This window comes from Squalius cephalus, assembly GCF_949319135.1.
Source record: "Squalius cephalus genome assembly, chromosome: 1".
NCBI classification, from domain to species: domain Eukaryota; kingdom Metazoa; phylum Chordata; class Actinopteri; order Cypriniformes; family Leuciscidae; genus Squalius; species Squalius cephalus.
The window spans coordinates 55,446,418-55,455,810 of record NC_137122.1 but is presented as its reverse complement, the minus strand read 5'-3'; positions in this window follow the sequence as shown (position 1 = coordinate 55,455,810).

Genomic DNA, 9,393 nt, shown 5'->3' with positions numbered 1-9,393 from the left:
GCCGAAACTAACTTTAGTTTCCCCAGGGGAATCTCGTCTGATTCCATATGTGCTGCAATAGCTGCGACATAAACTCTGAGAGTGGTAGCAGCTGCTCCAGAAGCAAACTTCTCCTGCAGGAACTCCAGTACTGAACCCACAGGGCAGTTAACTGGGCTCCTATCATGTGCTAAGCACCATGTCTCAAAAACCTCCCATTTGGAAGAATATAGCCTCCTTGTAGAAGAGGCTCTAGCACTCGCAATGGTCTCCTGAGCGTCAGTTGGGAGATCAGAACTTAATGCTAACGGCCTCTGATCGGCCAAACATACAGCTTCCACATGTCTGGGCGAGGATGCCATATCCTGCCCTGCAGCTGGGACAGCAGGTATTCCCTGACCGGGATCTTCCAGGGGGAAGATTCCAGCAGAGGAATTAGCTCCAAAAACCATGGCTGAGACGGCCAGAACGGAGCTACCAGGAGGAGGCGGACTCCGCTCTCTCTCACTCTGGCCAAGACCGCCTGGATCAGTTTGATGGGCGGGAAGGCATAGAGTTTCTGCGTTGGCCAAGGGTGAGCGAACGCATCTATCCCAAATGGAGCCGGGGGACTCAGGGAGAACCAAAGCGGGCATTGGGACGACTCTTGAGATGCAAAGAGGTCCACTTCCGCTTCTCCGAAAACCTCCCAGATCAGAGCCACCGTCTGGCGGTTCAACATCCATTCTCCCGATCTGAGTTTCTGCCTCGACAGAAAATCTGCTGCGAGGTTCAGAACCCCTGGGACATGAACTGCTTTTAGAGATAGGAATCTGCTCTGAGACCACAGGAGAAGGTAACGCGCATGCCTGTCTAGGGTGCGCGACCGAGAACCCCCCTGCCGGTTCACATGAGACACCACTGCCATGTTGTCTGTTCTGACAATTACATGGTGTCCCTCCAGAAGAGGGAGAAAATGATGCAGAGCCAGAAAAACGGCTCTTAACTCCAGGCAGTTTATGTGCCAAGAGAGAGTCTCGCCAGTCCAGACCCCACACGCTGGTCTGCCCTCGAAAACTGCTCCCCAGCCGGTGAGAGAGGCATCCGTCGTAATCATCTGGCGACGAAATACCGCACCCATGCTGACCCCTTTCCGAAGAAAAAGAGGGTCCCGCCAAACTGACAGGGCTTGAAAGCAACTGCGCGATACCTTCAGTAGGCGAAGGGTTGGCCCGGAGGGCCGAACCCCTGAGAGCTTCATCCACCACATGAAGGGTCTCATGTGGAGCAGGCCCAGCGGTAGCTCGGAGGAGACCACGGCCATTAGGCCCAGCATCCTGCGGCAAGTGCCCACAGACACATGATGGCCTAGCGAAAAACGGGCCAAGCATGTCGTCAGACTGGAAATCCGTGCAGGAGCCAAGCGGGCCTGCATGAGAACGGAATCCATGTTCACCCCCAAGAAAACGGTATTTTGAGCCGGAGCAAGAACACTCTTCTCAGAGTTCAACCTCAAACCGAGAGACTGCATATGACTCAGGACGATGTCCCTGTGGTGGGTAACTAGCTCCCTGGACTGGGCTAAAATGAGCCAATCGTCCAGGTAATTTAGAATACGGATGCCCTGGAGCCGCAATGGGGCCAGAGCTGCATCCATACACTTCGTGAATGTCCTCGGGGCCAGAGCGAGGCCGAAGGGAAGGACCCTGTACTGGAACGCTCTTTCTCCAAAGGCGAACCTGAGGAACTGCCTGTGTTGCCGTACAACCTGGATGTGAAAGTAAGAATCCTTTAGGTCTACTGTCACGAACCAATCCTCTGGCCGAATCTGAGATATGATAGCTTTCAGCGTCAACATCTTGAATTTCCCTTTGTAAAGGGTGAAGTTCAGTCGGCGGAGGTCCAGTATGGGACGCAAACCGCCGCCCTTCTTCGGGACCAGGAAATAACTGCTGTAAAAGCCCCGCTCGGTTTCCCCTGAAGGAACCTCCTCTATTGCTCCTTTGAGAAGGAGGGATGAAATTTCCTGCTGAAGTACAGAAGCCTGAATGACGCTGTCTACTACAGTAGGAAAAACCCCGTTGAAACAGGGGGGATTGCGGCAAAACTGAAGAGTGTAGCCGAACCGAACTGTGCGAAGAACCCAAGACGATACCCCTGGCAAGCGCTCCCATTCCTGAAAGAAATGTGAAAGAGGAAGAGGGATGTTCTAATGCAGACGACATACCTGAGTGAGGGTGTCGTGTTGACGTTCGTGGGGTAGAGAAGTTGACTGTGCAGGAGAGCCCTTGGTGTTCTGGCACGTGATGGGAGGCATCGATGCTGGGGTCATGGTGACCAGGTCCGCCTGCTCCGGAGGAAAACGGAAAGTGCCTCAGAGGATGCGACTGGCAGTTATAGAGAGTGTCGGGGGTGAGGGGAGAAAGCAAAAAGCGTCTCCTTCCTCCCGCGCCGTTTGGCTGAGTAGAGATGGTGAAAACTGGCCTGCACTTCGAGACACTCTGAGTGGCGAAGGTGACAGGGCAAGGAAAGGAGAGCTGGGAGGTGGGCAGAAACGCTTGCGCGGTCTGTCCCAACCTTGAGGAATCAGAGGAGCTCTCCTTTCTCTGACCGGAGGGTCAGGAACGGCCGGTTTGACGGACCGCTTCATCTGGAGGCGCTTGTGAGGCCGTTGACGTGGAAACGGACGACCGCGGGATCCCCAAACCGTGGTAGGTAGGGGATGCACCGGTTCGCTCCTCCTGGAAGAGAAGAGAGGTCTATGAGAGGGACGTTCTCTGGGTCGAACAGGGGAGGGAGCAGAAGGTTCCCTAGCCCTCCTGGGCATGAACTGTCTGAACGCGGCCGATTGGGATTTGGAGGAGCGGAATTTCTCAACCACCGTGTTGGCCGCCTCACCAAACAACCCTGTTTGAGAAATGGGGGCGTCCAAGAGGAAAACCTTCTCCTTGTCACGGTTCTCCGTGAGATTAAGCCACAAGTGGCGCACCACTGCAACGGAGCCAGCCATAGAGCGACCTATAGCGCGTGCGGTATGTTTGGTGGCTCTTAAGGCTAAATCCGTAGCCTTACGAAGCTCCTTGACCGCTTCAGGGGTCACGCCGTCGCCCTCGTCCATTTCCTTCAGGACGTCCGCTTGGTAAGCCTGAAGAATGGCCATAGTGTGCAGGGTCATGCCTGCCTGCCCAGCCGCCATGTAGGATTTCCCAATGAGAGAGGAAGTAGTCCTACATGCTTTAGAGGGGAGGAGGGGGCGCGACTTCCAGGACGGCACAGACGACGGAGCAAGATGGTCGGCTAAAGTCTCCTCAATCGCCGGAATGGCGGAATAGCCCTGTTCCACAGAACCTACTAGGTATGTTTATTCTCAACAAGAACTTTTGTACATGAATGAAAGAAATAATGTTAAACTGGTTTGTAAACTGGTTTCACACTCAGTGTGACTGGAAGTCAGTTGTAGTTCTTGTGTTTCTCTTTTTACTGTTCTTGTTTCTCTGTTCTTCAGTGATTATCGGGTGTTTATCGGTGTCTCAATTCACTCTCTTCTTTTCATTCACTCTGTCAACTGGACTATATTAGTGATCTAATGCAGGGAATAGTGAATGAGGGTATAGGGTGTGATTTTGAACACAGCCTCTGAGTGTCGACTTTGAGCGCTGTTAATTCACAGTATATTCCTGTAGGCTACTGTCTTGAAAAGAGTAGGGGGAGGCTGCAGACCTGGAGCTGGTAGATATACGCCCCAGGCAGTTTTACGGCCCTGTTGTTCCTGATGCGTTCAGTAGAGGGAGGCTGCACAGTGACACAAATTGATGTTAAATAATCTGCTAAAGTTATTGTTGTTTAGCAATTATGCAACATTTATTATTTACAAACGATTAGGTCTATAATTTATTTCGAGAGACAAAAAGTTCTTGACGGTCAGGTTGATGTTTTGTCTGGCTCAAACTTAGCTAACCACGTGTAGGTTTAGCTGCCCCTAGTCTTTTCTACTCACTTTCAAAATTAATTTTCTTTTTCATTTTCTTTTGTTGCCTGTCTTTATCTTGCGTGAGATGCCTCTTCTGGTAAGACCCTGTTTACTCCTTGCATTAAAACACACTCCACATGGTTTCTGGGGCAACATTACAGTAGATATTGGAAATATGTGAACATACAAAAGACATATTTATAATAGGCATATATGTACAGTATATATGTATGTAAATCTCTCTCTAAGTAAAGAGTTGAACTGCACACTCACTCAAATATTTTGATTATTATTTCCAACGTCATACATAATAAAACCCACATTAGAAACTTTTCCCATATGGTTTGAATGTAGATTCTGGTTTGAGTTGTTTCTTATAAATGAGATGATCTAATTATCTAATTTATATCTTAATATAATTTTTTCTTAAAATAGCTTACTGATCTGGACTAAAATGTAGGGTATGTGCACTTAATGTAGGTTTCATCATGCTCTGTCTTTACCAAGTTCTCTTTAACATGTATCTCATAAAGGTGTGTTTTTGCTTTAGCTTAAGGAAATGAAAATCCCTCTCTCTCTAATATGCTTTCAATGCTTGCGTTTAATATTGCAAACTCTTGTTTTTACTCCTCTCTGTTTAATTTAAAATGAGAAAAAACTATAAGTCTAGAATAATAAGTAGAGTGTCCCTCTCTAGAACTGTCTAAATATACTCATTACTGATCTGTCTATAAAGTTTTATTTCAGGATAAAGAAGTAACCCATAATTAAATAAATGAAGAGATTGACTTACATGTTACCTGTGAGAAATGGACAAGCACTGCCTGGCACTGAACCGTGAGTGTATGTGTGTGTAGACGCATGTAAAAATTCACTGTTTGGGCAATAATGTGTCATGCTGAACATTATTATTACCCTTCAGGTCCTCTTAGTTCAGTTTAACACATATTAACATATAAAGCCATTCTTCAGTTTGTCTTAAATAAATAAGCAAAAAGGTCCATAGATTATGTATGGGCCTGCTTATGATTAAATGTCTCAGCATTTGCAGAAAATAAATGTTGATGATTCAGGGAAAGTTATTGGTAATTTGCAGTTTCGTGAAAGATAAGGTATCATTAATAATACTGTGCGAAACTTCATCCCGGTTCTGGAGAGGAAGCGCTGCAGAAACAGTTTCCTGTAGGGGAGACCAGGGATGGTTGTAACATTTTTGACCTTTCTGTCTATATATTGAAGTACTTTTAAGTCAGTGTGCTCAAAATATGATTCAAACGCGTTACAAGTGTCTGCTATCAAATGACATGCTATTATATTTGCACCAGAAACAGGAAATGCATGGTTTAGTTTCAAACACGAGGAGTGAAATGTTAAATTCACCCCATAATCTGGGTTAGTTGTACATACCCTGGGGTGAGATGTAACATTATGATATCCACCAGGGTGATATGTAACATAATGAAATAAGGATTATGAAAGCTTTTTATTCAACACTGACTTTTTAATATAACTGATGTGTGTTTCTGTGTGTGTCAATCTCAGTCTCAGTGTGTTTGTCACTCACAGTCATAGTAATTGACCATTATATTGTGTGTGTGTGTGTGTGTGTGTGTGTGTGTGTGTGTGTGTGTGTGTGTGTGTAAGGTGTTAGGTTGTAACGTTTTGTTGTTACAACTAACCTCGAGTCTTGTTGTTAACTAACCCAGAGTCATGTAGCCATGAACTAGCTCCCCTTACATCTCATGTAACAGGCAAAACATTAGCACTAACAACTTGCATGAAAAGACAAAGGCACACAATAAACATTTAAATTTGATGAGTTTTATGAACTACAAAGGAGAAATTCCCATAACAAAAATAAACAAAATAAGTAAAAAAAAGTTACTTTCTTACCTCAAAATAGTTTTTTCCACTCTAACATCAGCTATGTTTGCCCCGGGGCTCTTCTTTATCACAAGTGGAATAAGGACTAAACTGAGCATGTGCGAAATGAATCAGGTGATTTGTAACTAATTCCTGATTGGACAGATTGGAATTGTTACAACTGACCCGTGTTACAACCATCCCCGCTCTCCCTGTCGAAACTCGGAAGATGCTGTCGAGGTGACTCAGGTCATTTATATCCAGTCCAGATTGTATCGCTTTGTTTGTTAAATGGACCATATTTCTGTTTTATTTCATAACAGAGGTTCTATTTTATATCAGAGGTATATTAAAGCCAGTCTGATTAAAGAACACTAACAAACTTACAAACTGTTTTCCTATAATAAAGAATGGTGATGCAATAGTGACTATAATAGTGATTGATTGGGTGGGAGGGGGGATGTGATCGGCTCTGAATGCATTTTCAATTTGCACATTGAATTTTGCTACATTCATTGCGGGACATTTAATGAAAATGCAATCGTAAGTGTCTTAACTGTGAGTGTAAATGCAACTAGATTAAAAAGTTCATCGAGACAAACTTTAAGTTGGCTTGAGAAAGCCGGACCAGAAAGTTTGAAGAAGTTTAAAATAGTTTGGAGTTTAAATTAGTTTAAAGTTTAAAGTAGTTTAAAGTTTAAATTAGTTTGAAGTTTAAATTAGTTTAAAGTTTAAATTAGCTTAAAGTTTAAATTAGCTTAAAGTTTAAATTAGTTTAAAGTTTAAAGTAGTTTAAAGTTAAAAATTTGTTGGGGGTTTTCTAGTGAGTTGCTAAGGTGTTCTGGGTGGTTGCTAGGCGGTTGCTAGGGTGTTCTGGGTGGTTGCTATTGTGTTGCTAGGCGGTTGCTAAGGTATTTTGGGTGGTTGCTAGGCGGTTGCTAGGGTGTTTTGGGTGGTTGTTATGCGGTTGCTAGGGTGTTCTGGGTGGTTGCTAGGGTGTTGCTAAGCGGTTGCTAGGGTATTTTGGGTGGTTGCTAGGTGGTTGCTAAGGTATTTTGGGTGGTTGCTATGGTGTTGCTAGGCGGTTGCTAGGGTGTTCTGGGTGGTTGCTATGGTGTTGCTAGGTGGTTGCTAGGGTATTCTGGTTGGTTGCTATGGTGTTCTGGGTGGTTGCTAGGCGGTTGCTAGAGTGTTTTGGGTAGTTGCTATGGTGTTGCTAGGCGGTTGCTAAGGTATTCTGGGTGGTTGCTAGGTGGTTGCTAGGCTAGTTCACACACACACACACACACACACACACACACACACACACACTCAGAGTTTATGAGTTTAGAGTTTATAAGTGTATAAATGGATGAGTTTATAAGTGTACAAGTTTTGAGTTTAGTTTATAAGTTTAAATGAGTTTTGAGTTTATAAGTTTAAATGAGTTTAGAGTTTATAAGTTTAAATGAGTTTTGAGTTTATAAGTTTAAATGAGTTTAGAGTTTATAAGTTTAAATGAGTTTAAGAGTTCAGAGTTTATTAAGTCTGTTAATTCATGAGTTTATAAGTTAATTAGTTTATAAGTGTATGAGTTTAGTGTTTATTAGTTTAAATCAGTCTCATTGGCTAATATAGTATATAGAACGGCAGTTTGGTTTATTCTTCAAGGTGTTTAGATTTGAATTTTCGTCGGTTGGTGAGTTTGAATCTGGATTTGAATTTTTTAGAACTCCCCAATGTAATGCTGCGTTCTATTATTTATCCGTGTCGGAGTTCCGACTAGAAAGACAGGCGTTGCCTAGCAACACGCACCAACACGCCCCCTTTCCTCGGATTTTGCCGCTCGGAAGTTTGGACAACCGTGAGGACACCGAGCAAGAATTCCGATACGGAATCCAAGATGGCTGCGCCCCGTGTGACTTGTTTTCATTGTTTGTGTACCGCTTTGGTTGTTTAAATTACGTTGTTTAAATTTTAATCACTCGTCGTATTACTGCAATACCTTACTGCGTCCGTATCACTGCCTGTGGGTATGGGAATCGGTCTTGTTGTGAGTGCAATATTAAATGAAGCCTTGTTTCAAACAGGTGTTACTAACGTGGCTAGCGTTGCTAACAGAAGGTAAACTAGTTACTAGGTGAAGCACATAGTGCTACTTATTTTGGAGCGTCTGGTACTCGGCCAGTGCTAGCAACAGCTTTCCGGGTGGCGTCCATGTTTTTCTCCGACTCGGACGCGCAAAACATACCAGAACGCTTGAAGTGTGGAAGTGACGTCATATCCGAGGTCCGAGTCGGTTCGTTGACAATAATAGAACGCACCATAAGTCAATGGGAGTTTTTCCGAGTTTTGATCGTCATTTTTAGGAAAACCGTAAGTCCGATCAGTCTGAAAAGATATAGCAACTAACTTCAGATCAGTTTGAGTGTCTGAGCCGAGTTTGGAGTATGTAGAGTTAAAGCTCTAGGACGAGTTTGAGTCAACAGTTTTTCACAGAAGAATAATAATAATATTAAGTTTAAATAGGATTTCAGTAAGTTGGCTCTCTCAAGCCAACTTAATTAAGAAAAATAACATTTAAATGATCATTTTGCTACATTTTTTGCTTGAACATGTTAAACATATCTAATAATTTCTGCAATACGTTTTAATTTTAATTTTGCAACTTATAAACCGTTAACATATTCAATTTTCATATTAAAACTAGTGTATGAAATGGAAAATGTAAATTATATAATTCAATTTTCATTTTCATTTTGCACCAAACGTTGCACAAATGTAATGGAAAATGTAAATTGAAATACAGAAATGTATTCCCATTTTACATATTGCGTTGTCATTTAGCATATTACATTTCAAATTGAATATTGCTACCCAAATGCTTCCATACATTTTAGGCACAAATACAACAAATTTGTGAATTAACCCAATTTCCAATACAAAATCTAAAAGACCACACATATTTTTGGAAATTCAAGAGTCAGATCAACACAACTCAATATTTGTGTGCCTAATATTTGAACATAATACCATATAATAATGGGGGATGCCATCTTCTTGACCCACACTCCTAACTGGCAGATGGCGGTAAAGCAGCTAAAAGTTTAACGCCAACCGCCATAAACAAGCAAGAAGAAGAACAAGCGCTGCAGAGACTCTGGTCAGAGCCCGTCTACGGAGAGCCTGCCCACTCCCTATTAAGCTCTATAGTACCGAATTTTGGTTGTAGTTCCACCAGAGTTCCACTGGGGGCGATCGCCATGAGTGCAAAATGAATGGGAGTCAATGGGGCTAGACGGCTAAATTTGTCTCTTTCTCCCGATTGCCGTTGAGAAATCTCAGATCTGATTGTAGATTTTGCAAGTTCAACATGGGTTATAGGTCGAAAGTTGAATGAACGAGTACTTATGTCGTTTTGATTTCTTACAGGCTGAGTTGTTGTTGCCCATAACACACTAGCATTCTGCTAATGAACGCTGATTGGTCAGTGAAGGACTGATTACGACCAGAGATACCGCTTGATGGCATCGTGTCATCCGCAGCGGGACCAGAAACAAACAAAACAAAAACTCTTCTAGCACGTGTGTTTACCTGTGTCAGCTGTGTTGTCGATGCCTCGG